At 44.6% G+C, this 18,278-nt stretch overlaps 1 long non-coding RNA gene across 1 annotated transcript; it reads right to left on the bottom strand.

Moving 5' to 3' along the window:
* Nucleotides 1-10,785: 10,785 nt before the first annotated feature.
* On the bottom strand, nt 10,786-15,611 carry LOC125757086 (uncharacterized). The gene is made up of 2 exons (XR_007415034.1): nt 15,436-15,611; nt 10,786-11,133 (listed from the first exon to the last, which is right to left on the bottom strand). It is a non-coding gene; the product is annotated as an uncharacterized LOC125757086 (long non-coding RNA).
* Between the last annotated feature and the right edge of the window lie 2,667 nt (nt 15,612-18,278).

Here is an 18,278-nt window from a genome sequence, read left to right as displayed (position 1 = left end):
GCCATCCATCGTTGCATTTGTTCACAAGATTACAGTGCTCTCTTAACCTATCATTCATGCAGTGGCTCATTTCCTGACATACCACTTACCACATGAAAGAGGTATCTGATAAACGACAGCTTCTCAGCATGTCCTATGTCGTTTTGTGCAAGCAATTGTCTACTTTGGTGCTTGACTACTAATTCTGCAAATCGATTTCAGCTTGCATGGAGCTGAAAAACTACTTGTACATTAGCACGTGATGCCATCCTTTCCATAACTGTAGTTGGATAGCGTAACAACTCAACAGGACACACAGCACATGGGAAAGGTTCACACACAACGCGTCGCACAAACAGAAGTGTAAGTCGTAAAAGGCTTAAAGGGCCCATGACAGCCGATTTTTTGTTTGTGACATTTATGTTGCAATAAGTAGGTCTATGTCTTGTAATCACGGAATGACACCGCAAATGCTCCTACGTGATGTCTAATTAATCTTAGCAGCCTTAATTATGATCATTTTTAGCGTAGGTTCAAAACGCGCGCCGAAAGAGGATAAGAAACTAGCGCCGCATGATGACGTACGCTCAGTATTGGGTGACGTCAGCCACGCGCTTGTTGAACTGCCAGTTGGATAAGTTCGTCTGCTCGTCGAGCACGTGGTAGACGATGTCATCGCTGTCAGACGCAGATTCGTGGCCCTACTCATCGTCTAACGAGCCCGACGACGGTTCGCAAGTGGCAGACGCTGAGGTTGCGAATGTTTTGAACGGAGGAGCCTGGCAATGCAGCGGCTGAAATCGAACGCGTCTCCTCGCCGCAAGGATCGCGGCTGCACTTTTTTCTAGTGCTCCGATGCGTTCGCCTATAGTGGACTCGCTATGCATTGCTCTTTTTGTCGCCACCCGGCAGTTATTTTTTTTTTACAAGCGTCTAGTGCTGACAGCACTGCTTGGCGCCGCCGTTGAAGAACGGTGAGAAGCCGTGAGCTGGTGTATCGCTGGGCCTCTTCGATTTTCCCTCTTCGGGCAGCCAGACGGCAGCCCGAGGACTCTTTTCTGACAGGAAATGGCGTCATTATGCGTCACGGTCACGAGGGGCAAAATTCTCGGGCAAGCGTCGGGCAGCCCGAGGCTGCCGCCGCAGCAGCAGCATCATCATCGTCACGCTAGCGCAGCCGCGTTCGCTCTGTGTCGTCTGCTACATCTTGGGTCTGTAGACACGGCGGCTTCGGCAGACGAGTTCGTTGGGCTGCTACAAGCAATCGCAGAACTGCTACACGCCTACGATGCGATTGAAGAGGAAATTGATGATGTGGAGCATCACACCATCAGCCTGTTGTTGGCCTGTCTAATGAGGTAGGATGTGTACCGTGTTCCGTTATACATCGAGCGGGTTGTGCTAACGTATGTGGAAAAACGTTTCGACTGTCCAGAAGCACAGCTGCGGCTCTTGTGAAATAATTTGAGAGGTCCGCATTTTATCCGCAGGGTAGTGTCGGAAGAACGAAGCTGTCAGCTGAGAAGACCGTGCTGATCGGGCTATCTCGATCGGCACGCAAACTACAATGTATCTAGTTGCGGACGAATTTGACGTGAGTTGGTCCAATGTGCACGGCAAAATTCGGCGTGTTCTTGACTTCCTAATTGCTATCAGTGCAAGAGAGATCAAGTGGCCGGGCAGCAACGACATCGCGCTAAGAAATTAAGCGTGCATTTCATGCGCTGTATCAAAGCCAAGGGGCGGAAGCCGGCCTTCCAGACGTCATCGGGGCCCTTGACGGCTATCACATTCGCATATCGCGACCATCAGAATCGGGCGAGAGCGACTAAAACCGAAAGAAGCTTCGGCGCTGCGCGAGGACACGAATTAAACGTAAACAACACAAAAACTACTCGCATGACACTGAAATGTCTTACCTTCGATCTATACACGGGATTACCATCATGCATCCCAACGCATCCGTTCTTCTAGAGAGGGCGTACTTCTGTCTGCACCTCGCTTAAAATAATATTTCGTGGCGTTAGGACAGACGCAGGCTACAAGTGAAATGCACGTTCCACCACCGTGAAAGCAGCGAACCGAAAAAGACTCATTAAACGGAGTGGCGAACTTCTGCTCAAAGAATTCGCGAGCAGACGGCGCGACGAAAAAAAAAAAAAACACGCAGAAGAGCGCGTCGTCTGCTCGCTGCCAGCGTGCTGCCAGCGCAAAATCGTTCCGGCAGGAGAGCGAGTCCGCGGGCAGCCCGCTGGCTGCCGGAGAGGGAAAAACGAACGCGTTACAGCAGCGTTCCTGCAGGTGGGCGGAGCTTCGGCGCTGCCGGAGAGCTGCCCGTGAAAAACGAACGTCTGGCAGGCTGTCGGGCAGCCCGAGCGAATAATCGAAGAGGCTCACTGGCGTCTGAAATATGGTAGCTGCACCTTAGTCGAAGCAGCTGTAGTGAAATATAAAGAAAAACATGAGTATGATAATAAATTATAACGATTCCAGTTCACTACAGATGCCGCTTAGATGCCGCAGATGTGCGTCCTCACCCGAAAGCGCTGAACGGCGCACACCTTGAAACAGCGAAAGCTAGGCATCGAACCGGAAGACGTCATTTTGCTATCCACCTATAACATGTGTAAGTTGTTTCAACCTCCTGAAACAGCCGAGTACGATATTCATTGGAAGTTAGTCGAAGCGAACGGCATACACGTTCTCTGTTAAACGCGTTACAGTTTTATTTGGGCATCCGCAGCAGCTCTGCGGACGCAGCCTGCCAGCCATTCCCAATGACAGGCTGCGTCCACATGTATGTAGTGGGCGCTCAACTGAAACTGTCTATTAATACACGGCACCGCTACAGCAACGCGGAACGTGGAGAAATGCACACAACGCGTGCAAGCGCCTACAGCAGAAGGGGCGGTGCGACTAGAAAAAGTTGCACTGGCGCCATCTGGGTTTTTCTTCGCCAAGAGGAACGCCTGAACCCTCCCGTTCGCGCCACAAGGAAGTTGGTTCTAGTTCACTATAACCACAGTGCACCACGCGTATTTCTGTCTGTGACGTCGACAATACTTGCTTTACCTCTGCAACGTCACAAGGGGCCTACGTCTACGTCATACTAGTGGTTATGTTGATAGGAGTTCAAAGTTCAGATGAGCACTCAGGCTTACTTTAAAACCAAATTAAAATATCTTAAAGGCAACGCTCGTCACTCACAATCGGTCAGAAGTGCCCCCGCATGCAGGACTATGAAACAACACAAGCATCTCTTGTTTCCAAATTCGGTGTCAGGGATCCTTTAAATTAGGAAGTACCGCTCCATTGCTCTAGTTGGCTGTTCCAACAGTGATGTCGCTCAAAAAAGAATAGCTGATGTGCCATACTTGCACAAAATTTAGCATTACATAATAAGGTTGGTGTCACATACAAATGTGCAAATAGTTTTCCAGCTCTATGAAAGCTGAAATCAATTTGCAGAATTCGCAGTCAAGCACGGAAGAAAACTGCTTGTAAGAAAACGATATAGGATGTGGTTTGTGGAATGTAGACAAGCTGTTGCTTATCAGATACCTCTTTTCTGCAGTAAGCAGTATGCTGGGCAAACAAGCAGCTGCATGAATGATAGGTTAAGATAGCATTGTAATGTGTGAACCTTTCTTGCAGAACACAAAGGTTTTGTCAACTAACAGAGCTGAACTAACGAGATTTATAATACTATTAGCTGCAGGAATTGCAAAAATTGGGTACCAATCGTGTTAGCACTCTGTCCCTGTCCTTGTCAGATAAAGAATCTGCTTTCTTGATTGTGCAATAGTTCGTTAGTTGATTAGTGTTACGTACGTCTTGTAAAAATGAACTGGAAAAAGACAAATAAATCTCTGTGCATGGCTTCTTGGTGCAGTGTGAGGGCACCAACACTGTATAAATGTTTGCCTCGTGTGCAATAAACGATTTTGTTTAAAGTTAGTGCATGTGTTGTGTCTCTCCAATTATCTCCTCGTGTTGCTTATGTGCAAAAAATTCTTAGTATGTTGCCAACTAGGCTGAATTTTTCCCTAAACCACTGTCACCCTGTGCTGCATCGTCTGTTGTCTTTTGACCAAACTATAGCCTCTTGTTTTTTTTTTTTTTGGTATGCAGGTGTATGTGCATGCTTGACTGAAACATTTTTTTCATTTAATATGCCTTTTGTGTGCAAGATGAAATTAGAATTCCAGATATTCCCAAAACCACAATATGATTGTCACACACAGTGCTGTGGAGGAGCTCGTTAATTTTGCCTACCCTAGATTCTTTAGCATATCTAGATTTACTTCATTAAGTGAGACAAAATCAGCTGTTCAACCGCCCCTGCTTTTGGCATTTACAGGTGTTCGACAATTCGACAAAGTGTTGCTGCTGTGCTTGTGCGTTTGCCAAGTCAGCCTTCCGATTTTTGTTGTGGTGATATATGCCTGCTCGATGGAGACACCTTGTACTTATTGTGCCTTTTGCGTGCAGGTTCTTGGACCAAGTCATCAATTCCATTGCTCTTCCTATGCCAAGTGGCCAGCATATTGGTTGGAATTGCTACAATAAAGGTTATGATCGACAACATTTGTTGAAATTTTGCATTTACTTTTGGAAGCGCAGTATAACACATTCCATGCAGCATTACTTATGAAAATGAGTCGACTTAAAATGCTTATGTTGTCTGGAGCGCAATGAATTAAGCGACTGCCATGTCAGAATAAACAGCATTAACTAATTCTTTGGACAAAAGAACACCGATTTTGCTGATATAAAAAATTCTTGTACACGGGGTGTTGCTGGAGCTGTTTCGACAAGCGTACTACTTGTCTTCGTGGCTGCAACTTGGAGACAAGTCGGCTTGTTGAAATGTTGGCTCCAGTGACAGCCTAGTCAAAGCGTTGTACCATGGCAGCATTTCACAATCAAAAGTTTTAGCTGTTCACTGTTAGCCTGTTACACCTCGGTGGCGCAAGCTGAGGCATTTATGTTTTTCTTTATGCCTCCATATAACTTCTATCAAGAGTGATAACTAAAGGGATGTCTGCATAATATGGCATCGGATTAATTTCTGGAGCTCCTCTAGCCAGCAAAATTGATAATCCAAAAATGGCAGAAGTTCAGGGGAAGATGGAGGCTTGAAAAGGTGAAAAATCCTTGGACACGGAGTGTCGCTGGAGTCAGCGTTTCAACAAGCAGTCTTGTCTTCTTCAAGGGTGAAAATTGCTGCTGAATGAAAGAATTCGATGCAGAAACCACTATTCGACACCTTCATTTTAGCCATATGGCGCATAAGTGTTTTAAAATACAGCAAAAATCCCCATATCTCCCGTGGAGCAAAGTTCTCTCGATTTCTTTTCATCGAAGTGAGTGGGTCGGCGGGTAAATGACGGGAGGCGCTCAAGGATAGCTTTCGGTTTCGGTTTTTGACTGCGCGAAGCGCCACCTGCTTCCTGCAACCGGTGTCATGGAGACTTCCTGTTTAACTTTTTGAAACTCCAAGCGATTGCAACCTTTCCTTGCACTGTTGTACTTGATATTGTGGAATATATATGCGTCTGTGTACGTTATGGTTATATTAGGCACCATCCGGGATATCAAGCATCGAAATCTGATGTGCGACACTTGCGCTTTGCCACTATAGAAGGTAAGCAAAACACCACTGCATGCTGCACGACGTTCCTGCTGTCTGCGTAGTGAAGCAAATATGTATCGTCTTTACGGCGACCGCTGTCCTTGCATCTTGGCACGACGTAGGCGGGATCGACTCCTCCCATGTTTATCGTAGAAGAAAGTGAGCCGCGCCAATACGGACACTAGAGAACCAGACATCGTGTCTTCTCATGTGTCGGCTTTTGAAGCTTTTCGTCCGATTAAAGACTGATTCCTACCTCTAGAAACTTTCTGTCGTTCTTTGTTTTTATATTCTGCCCTTTTCACCGGACTTTGAAACGAGGTCGCATTCGTTCGTCAACTGACGCAACGTGCAGAATGTTGCCTTTGCCTTGTTCGCAAAAGAAGATAGTCAATACCACGCCATCGAAGGGGCCCGTGAAGGCATAAAATCTGTCAAAAAGAAATTGACATGCTTCCTGAAGTCTGAAAGGGCTAGGTCATTTTCTGCATCGCAAGAAGTCAGTCACGTGTTTGGCGCTACAGGGGACCCTCCACGGGCTGCTGCGGCTACTATCCCAGCCTTTAAATCCGTTCCACTCCTAGCGCGAGTGCGCCGATACAGCTGTGGCAGACTGTCTACGATGCTTACATTGAATGCTGCAAGCTGCGTACATCGAAACTGTTTTATTTTTACACGCACATAAAATACGATTCGTGCATGCAGAACAAACAAGGCGTTAAATAGGGCGGCATGGCTCATCTGTTTACAATCTGTTTACAACATCACCACATTGGGAACCAATCGCACTGTTTGCATGAATGGCATTCCCCGCCAAGCGGAGGTGACCGAAGACATAGGTGTAAGTGCAGTCTTCATATATTACACTATTTAAAGCCTACTAAGTGACATGGTTTAGACAACATTTACCATATAAGGACCTACCAACATTGTGCATTTGTACAGAGCTGTCTATGCTTTCAGCGTGCCTTTAACTTGAGGCATTTAAAATTATTTCCTTATTATCTACTCCATCTAACTTCTAGCTGCCCTTATCCGGGTGCTCTCATGGCCACTTCCGTAACTGGTATTGGGCGTAAGGCATACCACTGGAAGAGCAGACGCCACCTTTGGTGCAACGTGCTAGGCAGGCTCATGTGGTCATAGTGGCTGCTTAGTCTTGCTTTGGGAGCACCAGAGCGAGCTGAAAACAAAACTTTAGAATGCCACCTGCGCTGTAATTCTGAGTGACTGGGGAGGTTTTCCTGCTGTTGCTGTGCGCTCGACAACACTTGAAAGAAATCACTACATTATGTAGCCACTGTCTTTGGAGGAATTTTGTATGGTAGGCCAGTGCTCAATGCAGGGCGTACGCTATGGAGCCTGCTGCCAGCTTTCACATGTGTCCACAGGGTAAGAAGGTGCATGAATCTGCGAATGCAGAACTTAGAAATTGTAAACAGCTACTGGCTAGCACTTCCGCAAGGAAGATTTCTGCTTTGACGTGGGGCTGCGATGTTCGGTGAGTAGCAGGAAGCACTCACCGAGACTCGCCTGTGAACGCTGCCCAGCTAATGATGCTTTTCTTCATCAAGGTGGCCCATATGTTTCTTACCTCCATATCACCCCCAAAATTAGGTTGATGCACTCAAGCTAATTTCAATTAAGTTGACCTGTCCCAAATCCATTTGTTTTCTACAAAGCCATATGTATTCTTGTTGGAAAAGTGTCACACCTTTTGCGTTATAGACACAATATTGGCACCGAAATTGCTGGAAAACTTGCCATAGACTTTTGCACATTAAAAATTTCTATTGCAGTCTCTACACCTTGTTTTTACCCTGCTTTGTAGCTGCAAGCTCGTTGCTGCAGTAACTTCTCAGTTTCAGTGATTTCTAGCCCATTCTTTGTCTGCCGGCGTTGTTTGGAGAACTAGTCCAGTGCACGTTGCTATGTGATATTTGTCCACCTCCACGTTGCACAATACCACATGTTTTGCCTCGTAGACTGCTTCTGCTTCTAACAGCAGTTGCGTAGTCTGCTGTCTTAAGCTTTGGCATATGAAAGCTGATGCTATAGGAGGTAATCACATGATGTCATGAGCAAGGAACACTAGGGCGGCAGCTGCCATAGCCGTGGTCGTCCACGTGGTCCTCATTCTAGGACTACAACCAAGGTTGTTGGCCGTGCGTATTGTTTCAATATTTTTTCTCGTGACATCAGACTTGTACGCCTGGTCGCTGTACGACTACGGCTACAATGACCAGATGTAGGCACTTGCTAGCGCCGCCTGGCAGGCCGAGCTCAATGCGCTCGGTGCAGGCTCAGTGTGCTTAGTGCAGTGAGCTCAGTGCAGGCCTCCTGTAGATATAATAGAAAGGGAGCAATAGGAATCATTTTAAAAAAGAAGGCTCTTGTTTGTTTTAGTGCCATCCGAAGAATGTTTTGAATTATGAAAAAGAAGCAGCTGGAAATTGCTTACTGACGAGACTGATAACTGTACATACGACACCACTTGATTAATAATAATTATAAGAAAAAAAAGGCTCTTCCCGACAGCACACACAAGTCACCATAGATGTCAATTTGCCTAAAGTTTAAATTATCTTTGAAAAGCCTTGACAACATCCACGCACTGACAGTTTATTGTTTATGCAGTTAATATGCTGCGTACTTGCAATCGCCAACTTGATGCTTCATTCTTGTATCTGCCATTTAGTTAGTTTCAACATTAGCTTGAACAAAATGTCATATGTGGGTCATTTCTCGAGGGATTTGACAGCAGGACTCGAGAGATCTCCATAATGACTGAAATCTGGACCTTGATTCTGAAATATACAGTTTTTGTTCCATGGTTATGTTTCACCGCACTGCAACCTCACATGGGGGTGCCACATGAAAAAAATGCTTAAAACCAGTCGCGTCTCTGTAGCTCATAAACATACTTATTAGAGTCTTTTAGCAAGTTACGGAAATATAGTACGCAAATACGGTAAGGCTGTATGGTAGCGCTCCTCCTTTCCCACTCGTTGTGCTTTTGCCGGTGAAGGCAACCCAACACCACAAAAGCTTTCTCAAGTTACTGTGCGGTTGTCACGCATCATTGTTGCCTGTCAGCCTACACATTGTTAACGAGGAACCTGTCGTTTGAGGATGCACAGTTTCCTGATCTGGGAGCGGCTTAAGCACAACGAGCAGGAAAGGAGGAGCGCTACCCTACTGCCTTACCGTATTTGTGTACCATATTTCCGTAGCTTGCTAAAAGACTATTAAGAAAAAAAAAGTGCGGGACAAAGACAGTCATTCGTGGGTATGCCGCTACGAAAGGTCCAGCCCGCGTGTTTGACACCCCTGGTCTATATCATCTCAGGAACATGGAAAATAGACACTGGAAGTTTTATAAGACATCTTGTGTGGGTCGGACAAGAGAAAGACATACCATTTATAGTTGGTGATTTTACTGTAGCAAATGTGCTGCAATGACCACCATGCTGCAGCCACACCGTGTAGATCGTGAATAAATGTTTTAATCAACGGTTGTCTAACAACAGTTGGCGTGGCAGTGTTGACTGTCCGTTTTATAACAATGTAATAAAATTTACATATGTACTCCTACGGCTCAGCAAGCTAGAGTTTAGCCAGTATTTTTGTATACAATTTGTGTACACACCATTTCTGCAATGCCTGCACGACTGGTGAGGTTTCAACTGACTAAAATGCTTTCTCATGATTTGTGAAGGTTATATATAGGGGTTGGTTATATTCCATGCATTTATCCATAACATCAACAGTGCTAAAAAGGTCTATTGTTGAGTAGCCTGTATGAAATCCTGCTTACTCATTTGGTTGATTGGATTCTAAGGTGGTCCTAATTCTATTAGCTATTACTTTTGCAAATACCTTGTTAGCAGTTATGAGTAAGCTGATCGGCTTCTAATTTTTCAATTTCTTGACGCCCCTTTTCATTCGAACATTTATTTTGCAAAGCATGATTACAACAAAAAGGGATATACAGAAAAGGGTCCCTTGGTTACGAGACCATACCATGACCCCCTGCACATGATTATTGGATACAAATTACAAATAGGTACATAAGTTAACTGTACCAAAAACAAAAAAATACATTAATACTGTACAAGACATTGATAAACAAAGCTTATAAGTACATAAATCTGTATAGTAATGTCATACATAATTAATTAGGGCAATATTCACATTCTTCAAAGATTTCAGCACGCTCACAGTAAAGAGGCATTGCATATAGAAACTGGCCAGTTTTTCAAGGACAGTGTGCCCCCGTCTTTAAACAGATCTGCTGTTACCTGGCGTGTTATCGCAGAGCAATGCTATTACTTTTTTTAATGCTTTTCCTCGCCATAGCCGTCTGGCACAGCTGAAAAATTCCTGGGCTGCATTTTTTTGACCAGTGGCAGATGGCTGCAAAGGGCACAAGAAAACTAATAGCATCACTGTACAGCAACACCCCTTATCATAAACGACTGCTTTGCCCCACTGCATTCCCTCTAAGGCTTTCTTTCCTTCATGTTAAAGCTGCTTTAGACACAAAAAAAAAGCAGACGCACACCACGAGAGAAGATGACTGGACATGGCACCACTCACAGCTGCTTTAATTCCCAGAAAGCACACACACATATGTACCATCAATTCGCGCCTGCGCAACAAACATCCATTTGAACATCAGGGGTAATACAATAACACACGCTCAATAAACTGTTTCTCAGTCTTATATAAAACTACTTATGTATCACTAACACACAAACTTTCTTGCTTTCTTATGTAAAAAGCTTCCAATAATTGTCTTGCTTTTGTGTCTTTGCTCCTGGCAGAATCTTCTCTAGGGGTGTGTTTTTTTTTTTGTGCATGAAGCGGTTTTAAGATGAACAGATACCAATTCTTCTGACAAGAAGTTTTCGTTCCTTCACCTGCCATTGCTGGTGAGATTCGTCTGGAATACTACTACTACTACTATTATTACTACCATTGTTGTCCTGGCTGATCTCTGTAGAAAATCATTGCTGCTTTGACTACCTTATACATATTGGTAGTGAAACTGCCTTGCCTTTCTCTTAGTGCATACACCTGGTTTTTGCCTGTGCCCAATTTGCTCTTCACTGCTTTTAGGCTTCTTCTGTTCTTTAGAAAAGCATGTTCAATTCTCTCCATATTGCACCTTCTTATGTTGGCTACCTTACTCTTGTTTACTGTCTATTGGGTTGGAGGCTTTGGTGTTTCTTCAAGTGGCAGTAAACAACCTTGCGGTCCAAAATTTCTGATGGAGAGATGCGCACTTGTATGATGTGAACATGTTGCTGCAAGAATTTTGCGAATAAGTGCTGTAATAAGGAAGGCTCTCTACGTGAAAGTGCCCGTTAAGCTTTGGACATTGCTATTGCAGATCGCATATATCGATGCAACGAGAATCCCAATATCTTCCTTGTTGTACATCTCTAAAATATCTTTGAACATAGCCATTTCCATCTTGAAGTGGTACATCCTTTGGTCATCTTGCTGTGTTGCTTCTGAAATGCCAATAACAGTTACAATGTGGAAAGCTCACTTTTGTTGTTTACTTGAAGACATCATTTAAAGTGCATATCCTGACTCACTTAAATTTGTATTGACCTAGTACATGTACTGAAACAAGTGCACAAGGTGCCCAAGAAGAAATAAGGACCCACAAGATTAGCAACATTTCAGTCTGTAACCAGAACAAGCATTCCAAGACATTCCCCAGGGCTGTGGAATAAAACCATGTTTAGAATAACAGAGAGCTGAGCTAGTTGGTAAGTATTCATACTAAAGGACAGGGCGTGCAAAGACAGGGCAGCCACTATCGCGGAATGTTTAAAGAAATCCGTTATGCTAAGTCCGAGCATGGTTGCAGAAAGCAATGAGAAAAAAACATGTAGGTATTCCTTACATTCATTGCATGTCTCACAGGCTAAAGAAAGTGGGAAGTAGATACAGCATTAATGCTGTCTTTACGGCTGCCAATTATCTAGGTAAGATTTGTGCACTGTGCAGAGAAAGAATGAGCGAGTAATAGTAGACACGATGCGGAATAACATTTGTTTCATAAAACATGCCAACAAATTCACTGATTGCTGTACAGGTGTGGTTTATAAGGTTCCCTTTAGCTACAGCTGCTTCTACATTGGACAGACGAGCCACTGTGTTAACCAGAGATTATTGGAACATAAAATACTGTTAAGCGGAGGCTCACCTTCTAATCTATCTTTACATTGTCGAGAGTGTCAGTCCACGCCAAAATTCGATAAATACGCAGTTTTTTACAGGCATATGAATGAACAAACTGATCTAATAATCGAGGCATGGCATATCGATAATAGTGCGCATGCACGCGCACTATTAGCTCATGCGCATGCATGAGCTAACCGTCTATTAACTTGCATAAAGAATAAATCAACTGCCTTATCTTTCACGTATACCTCCACACGTGCCGGATTGATAAGTTCATCTATTGCATCAGCATGCGCAGATAAGTTTTCATGTCTTCTTTTTTTCCCGACATTGTGTGCCTTTGCAGTTGATAGTTGGCGTTTGTGGTGTCTTGACTTCTTTCTTGTGTCAAAACCATGTTGTGCATCAACCTTGGTAACAGTAGCATGCTAGAACACACAGTGTATGTTAAAGTGTTCCTGAAACACTTTTCCAAGTAATCATATAATAGCTTATCAGTTTATTACCTCATGAATCTATTGCCGCAAAATTTTTTCAAACCAGTAAAGAATGGGAATGAGCGGAGTTACAGATGACACGGTACTAAAAAGAAGTTAGCCACCTCGAGGTGCAATGACAATAATGACATCTGTGCAGGCTAGATGAGTCTTTCAATGATGTACCAGTATAGGGCACAGGCTGTGATACAACCTAAGTGTCACTGCTGCAGGTAGTGGTACCACTGTGATTTCCTTGTTTCAGGATAAGTTGTCTACTGCTGTAAAAGTGGCCAGCTTGTTTTACTGCTTTCATGTTAGCAAGCCTGAAAACATCACTGCAGATCATTGTGTACACTTACTAAGTACCACCCAAGCAGTAAAGATTGCATAGGACTGCCAGACACTCCACTCTGATTACTGGAGTAAATTATCTCTTCTGGCAACAATCACCAAGAGGTAACCTAAGTTTGAAGACCTTTATCATATTAGTACATTTTCTAGTAACAGGTCGGTTTCGCCCAAAAAAAAAAAAAAAAGCTACTGTAAGGTGCATGAATACTGCAAAGTTTCGATACTGATAAAAGTGACAAGCAAGAAAATCTTAGTCGAAGATCTATAGGATATAAAGCATGACCGCTCAAGACTGCCCTGTATACAAAGATTGTGATAACTGCCAGCCACATGTGCCCAAATGCACAGCCATCCAGTAAAGTATTGCAACACTTATTTAAATATGCCGATGCCTCAGCTTAATGTGAAAATACAGCCATTTCCTGGCAAGGATACAGCTGTATATTTTATGCATGTTATAGTGCAGCCACACCATGCACATTTAGAATTCTGAAATGTAGAGTGTGTATACAACCATACAATGTATTGAATTTTACTGTATGCCCCCCTCACCCTATGCCTCTTACGGGGCCTGTGAGGTATTCTCAAATGAATAAATAAATAATCAGATGCCTTCTAAAGTTGAAAATCGCACATAGAAAAAGAAAATAGTGGAAAGACAGATGTAGAATTTCAATAAATGTAATTTTTCACTGTTTTGTGTTTACTAATGTGGGCTGATTCTATGATTTTTTTTTTAATGTTGCATGAAGCTTTAAAGGATACTCTGCTCATGAAAAAGTTGTTATAAGAGGTCATGAACCACCCGTCAGGCTTGGTGAAAAAATGTAGTCTTGGTGAGAAAACATAGTCAACGAGAGTTGGAAAGTTGGTAGATCATTAGAAACAACTGGTTGCAGTGTGAACTTGACACAAAAACAAAAGGCACGAACAAGCACCGCGTCTTCTTTTGTCCTTGTGTTGAGTTCGCGCTGCAAGCAGTTGTTTCTTTGCTCAGAAACCACATCCTGTGGAAAGCAGACACCACTATGAAAAGCTCAGCCAAGCCTTGCAGTCATGTGCAACAAGGAGAGATTAGAAGTGGAGCGTGAAGTTGCCATTTTCACAGGCACCCTCTTTTCATACAGGGGGCTGTGCTCACTCTCTTCGCAGCTGTCGGCACCTGCTGTTTGACATTGAACAACACATAGCAGGCCAATATCCCACATAAATAAAGAGCGGCATTTGGATAAGATGCGTTTCTTGCCACCAAGGTGCTGCCACACGCTGGCCCTGTGCTCTATAGTAGCCACACTCATGCACAGGAATGACAGCAGAGAGCAATCGTGTTTCATCACGCATGCTCAAGCTCATGACGTGAATTCTTTCCTCTATGCCATCCCTCCGTGTACCTTCAAGCAAGCTGAGAGAAGAGGGGAAGCACTGAAAGCGTGTGACAAATCCCTGTAACTCTATTCGTTCTTGACGAATTCAAGAAATTTTTGCGGCAATCGATTCGTGAGGCCCGATACTGAGGTCATTCGATGATTACTTGGAAAAGTGGTTGAGGAGCCCCTTAAAGAATGAAGTAGTGGAACACTGCAAATTGTAATGGTAACTGCCCGCTTTCTTACAACTGTGCAAGCTGCTTTACACCAGAATGATATGTGCTTTGAGCAAGTTTCTAAAGGAAGTGATATCAACCGTTGCAGTCAGTGTTCTTTGAAATCTGTTGCATCTAAAGGTAAACCATAGCGATTAAAGTGTGTATGTGTGCATGCTATTCACAGTTTTAATCACAGTTGTACATGGGCTGTTTGAACCAGGTGGCGTCTTTGCTAGGACAAAACCAAGGGAAACGACAGCTGTAATAATAGTGCAGCTGGTCTACCGGAAATACAGCAACTGGGTGCTTGTGCCAGTCAAAATTTTGCAGGTAGTCAGATTCTAACGCAACAATATCTGGCAATGCAGAATTTACAGCACCACTACACAGAGCTTGTAATGCAGAGAAGTGGCCATTTCCAGCTTAATTTTCTGCTTTGCCTTGGCTGATGCAGCAAATTATTTTAGCATTCTACACAAACCAGACAAATGGCACATTTGTCAGCAGCGCCCAAGGTCACAGGGAATACCTAAACTTTGCACAAAGGTCCAATGTGCACTGTCCTATGTGTTGTCTTGCCTATACAAATTGATGGTAGGACTGCATTACATCAAACGTGCTGCAATTGTTATGCCTGTGCCCCGTGCTGCGAAGAAGCACAGGGCTGTGAAGAAGCACACTTGCAGCGAAGTGAGGTACGTAATAAAAATGGTACAATTAGCGCTAGACAGTTGCACTGAGAACCATGTAATGTATTGGACAGATGGTAGCGTCGACCATCTACACGTGAAGTGTATCATGACATATCAAGTGGAACGACGCGGACATGTAGTACAAAACAGTAACTCTATTACATTGAAGCCTCCCTCCAGCAAAATAGCTGCACCGATCAGAAGCTGCAGTAACAGTAACATAATTGCACCAAATCAAGTTTCGGGACTGAAGCCGTAGCGTCACGTAAATAATGAATTGTTGAATTTAGTTCCACCTCGACTACAACCGAGCTCGAGCTAAGCACTTGTACTGTGGTGTAATCATATACTCTGACTGGCCCATGCTCACACAGGGTGCAAATTCACAAAGGTAGAGTTCGAAGGCGAACGGCACACAAACACAACACACCAGGCAGAAGGCCTGGCCAGTTTAACTCATTTGCTCCGTCGCGCGGTAGAAAACACCGCAGGACAGCGAATGCAAAAACTTACTTTGGCGTGGGTTGACACCGGCGTGAAGCGCGCATGGCCTATGGCTGCCGATCAAGCTAGGGACAAGTGGAGCTAGGGGCGTTCTTCTCCTCAGTACCTAGGCCAGTGGCCGTCTTCAGGGAGAAAAAGTGCCTAAAACAGGCGTTTCAGGCTCTACCGAATGGCGGCGCTGCGGTCGCTCCCTGTAGCGGCCACGAAAACAAATGTCGCTAACAGAGGTGTGCGCCGCGTCGTCGGTTTCGACCGGCGGCGGCGTGGTGGTCGTTCCGAGTCGGCGGCGGCGGCGGCGACGTCGGCGCACGCTGGGTATATCATAGGCGTTCAAGCACACGTTCAGAAAGCTATTCCATGGCATCCTCTTCGCTAAAGTAGCTGAAATACAGGGCTCTAAACGATTAGGGCTGAGAGAACAGCATACACAGAGGTGTTGAAAGTAAGTCAACTAGAAATGTTTCTAAATAATTTGTTTTTCAGCCTACGTGTTTAAAAAAAAGAGGGAGGGGGGGAACACATTTCTCAAGTCGCGTGCAGTGTAAAAATAATACCACGATATGAACATATGAGGCGCGCCGCTGTGGACGGCTTCGGCAGTGTCGACCACCTGAGTTTCTCTGGCGTGTACTAGCATCGAAAACACGGGCCTCTCACATTTAGCGTCCGTCAAAATCAAAGCCGCGTCTTCGGGTCATCATCCGAGCACCGTTCCACCACGGCGGTTATGTTGAACGTGTGCATATTTTTTTCCCACAAATGGGCATGCAGAGCTGTTTTTTTTCTCTCATTCTCTGTCGTGGTTGCATGCCTAGGGTTCGCGAAGAAATGCTTCGCATTTAAAATTTTCCGAAGATTTCTCGGCTGCTTGGAGAATAGACACTGCCTATCTACGGCGCTCACAGCCTATTTTTTGTGTTTTTTGCCTCACCCAGAGACTATATCGACCAGGTGACGCTGATGCCATCTCATGTAGCCACAGATAACACGTTTACGTGAAACATCAAACGCGAACTCTAGAGCTGTATCAGCCGAAAAGGAAGTCTGGTTGTAGCTTCCCGCCTTATTGAAGCCGACAGTGAGGTCGGTGTTTTTGATCCCTCTCTCCCTGCTTGGGCGTCTGATACGCACACTTGTTAGGGAAAAACGAGCACTAACGAGAAATATGAAGTTCAGCTGGAATGAACAGGGGCACTGAAGTATGCGTACAGTTTCAGTTGGGTGTGAAAAGATGACTGAATTATTAGTGGTGATATGTGTAAGCGAAGGCCGAAAATCTCTTACTCAGAACTTGTTTCGCCTCAGACTCGGCGCTGAAGCGATGTCGTCACGAATCTCATTGCTCTCAGCGAATAAGAAGGCGCCATGATACGTCACCACGTGTACAAACGGCCGCTGCATGGCTAACGGCTTTCGTGATTGCCGCTATGGATGTGGTTGCAGACCTTGAACATCGCAGGGAAGATCTCGCTGTGGAAGCAAGATTGCATTTCAGTGAGTCTGCAATGATCCCCCGTGCTCTCGCGGCAGCGGGAGCTCTTTCTGCGTGCGGCTCCGACCGACGGAAAGCGAAAACTCGTTTTCGTCGACGGCATATGCGAGGCGTCCAATTGCCAAATACTGTTTATGTACACGCGTATTAAATGCGAAGCATTTCTTAGCGAACTTCTGTGACTTTGAGCGTATCTATCTATCTATCTATCTATCTATCTATCTATCTATCTATCTATCTATCTATCTATCTATCTATCTATCTATCTATCTATCTATCTATCTATCTATCTATCTATCTATCTATCTATCTATCTATCTATCTGTCTGTCTGTCTATCTATCTATCTATCTATCTATCTATCTATCTATCTATCTATCTATCTATCTATCTATCTATCTATCTATCTATCTATCTATCTATCTATCTATCTATCTACGACTTTGTGCTCTCCTGGCCGTTTCGTTAACGGGATGTATACCAAACTTGGTATGACACAACATGACCGTATTACGAACATAAATTACAGGTCATAACATGAAAATCATGATATGCATGTCATGAACAGCATGATTTACATGCCACGGTCTTGGGACTCTTTTTTATTGTGTTTTTATTTACGGCGATTCCTTTTCGGAGAACTCGAGCAGAGGCGCCATGCAGTGAAGAGAGTCGCGGCAGAGCAGGGCCATGCCCGTGGAATGCGGCACGCATCGGAAGAGATGGGGGGAGGAGGGAGCCAGTGAGGATAAACGTACCATGTCATCAATACCATCGAAGCCCCATAGTTCTCTGCGGGACAGCGGCGGCACACGCGTGATACCCGACGCCTAATCGCTGCGAAGCTTGCTCGCAACATCCCTGTGGTAAAACTACACCTGGCTGCTGTTATTATATACCACCGGGCTCACCGGCAGAAGCAAAATAAAAACGAATGAGGGGGATATCACGGCTCTCGACAAATCCCGACCGGACACTCGACAGGATATCATAGCTCTCGACAAATCCCGACCGGACTGCGTTTATGATCTCTACGAGAAACATGAAGGGGGCGTTAGTATATCGATCCACAGGGGATAATGAGGAGGGGCAGGCCTGTAGCCAAAAAGGGAGGGGGGGAGGGCTAACCCCCCTCCGAAATTTTGATGGAGGGGTGTTTTATACCGAAAATAAATAATGAAAATAGGTGTTTTCCTGAAATAGTCGAGACCTTCAGCAAGTGAGCCTCCCACTGAAAAAAATTTCTGGCTACGGGCCTGGGAGGGGGAACGCACTTTGATAGAAAAAGGCAGTCTATGAACGAGTTACTGGTCTGGAAAAAAAAAGTACATCACTGGAAAACTATCCTATACATGCCTTGC

Source organism: Rhipicephalus sanguineus, chromosome 2 (assembly GCF_013339695.2).
Source record: "Rhipicephalus sanguineus isolate Rsan-2018 chromosome 2, BIME_Rsan_1.4, whole genome shotgun sequence".
In the NCBI taxonomy this organism is placed as follows: Eukaryota; Metazoa; Arthropoda; class Arachnida; order Ixodida; family Ixodidae; genus Rhipicephalus; species Rhipicephalus sanguineus.
The sequence above is the reverse complement of the archived record's forward strand: the minus strand, read 5'-3'. Positions and strand labels throughout refer to the sequence as shown.